Below are 1,374 nucleotides of genomic sequence, written 5' to 3' on the forward strand. Positions count from 1 at the left end.
CCAGTCATCAGATCCTTCATGATGAGCACGCAGCTGCCTGATTGTCTCTTTTCAGCCCACCCACCATCAAGCACACCAAACCCTGACACATCACAACAAACTCAGGGTATTTAGCACACCCAGAAGGAGCACTGCTGGTAAGGAGCATTTGAAGCACACATGCAAGGCATACAAATCTCCTTGTAGCCATTTAGGCCACACATGCTGTGATTGTTTGCAAGAATGACTCTGCTGCCTGACCAAGTCAAGCTGTGCATGAAGCAATTGTGTGTGTTGCATTTGTCACACGCCAGGTAGTCACTTGGATAAGAGAAGGTGTATTGCATCAGGTGAGTGGGTGAGGTGTGATGGTACCCTCAGCTTTCTTCCAGGTGTGCTGTGAGATGGGTGGCATGTCAAGCATGTTGAGGAACTGAGAGGTCTGCCTTTGTCTGCCCTTGGTCATCAGCGCTGCCCATACCAAGTGCTGTGGTGATGTTAGGTCATTGGAGGAGGCTGGTAAAGGTGTTTTTGTGGGTGAGCGTGGTGATGTGCACTTTAGTTGCAGATGGGGCAGGTGGGTGGGATGAGGTACCCACAAAGGCAAAACTTCAAGTTTTGACAAGTTGCTCCTGCACTGTGTGCAGGTGATGGTGGTGCCAGTTGTGATGGTGCTGACCTCTCTGAGCTGCACAGACAAGGCCCATGGCAGGTCAAGCAATACTGTTTGGCATATGCCCACTGTGCAATTCATGTTGTCTGCCTCATTCATATCATCCACCTCATTCACACTGTCTGCCTTGTTCATGTTGTCTGCCTCATTCACACCATCTGCCTCATTCACATTGTCTGCCTCATTCATGTTGTCCACCTCATTCACATCATCCACCTTGTTTGCGCCATCCACCTTGTTTGCATCATCTGCGTCATTTGTGCCATCCACTTGACTGTTCATCATTCTTTTCTTCTTCTTCTTCTTTCTTGCTTTCTTCCCCTTCTTTCTTGAGCCTCCTGTATGACGTTGGTCTTCTATCTTGCCATACAGATCTACCATCCTCCTTCTCCACACTGTAATGTTGACATGGAGGTGCCAGCACTTGCATTCAACAGGATTCAGCACCAACCTCATCAACACCAGCTCTGTGACCTGGATCAACCTGTCCATTTCACCTCCAGTCAAGCCAGTGACAGCCAGCTTCCCCTTCACATCAAAGTCAGTTTAAAGTAATAAACTGATAGCATACCTTAGCATTGTGCCTGATGATTTGAGTATGGTTTGTGAATGACTGGTTCCCTGGGAAGGCATCTGTGCCTTTGAATGCTAAGTTGAGTTCTTCTTCAATGTTGTTGGCAATGCAGGTGTACTGCAGGTGCCTCTGTGTGTGTGTGTGTGTG

This window comes from Acanthamoeba castellanii (assembly GCF_000313135.1).
Source record: "Acanthamoeba castellanii str. Neff unplaced genomic scaffold scf7180000084616, whole genome shotgun sequence".
NCBI lineage: Eukaryota > Discosea > Longamoebia > Acanthamoebidae > Acanthamoeba > Acanthamoeba castellanii.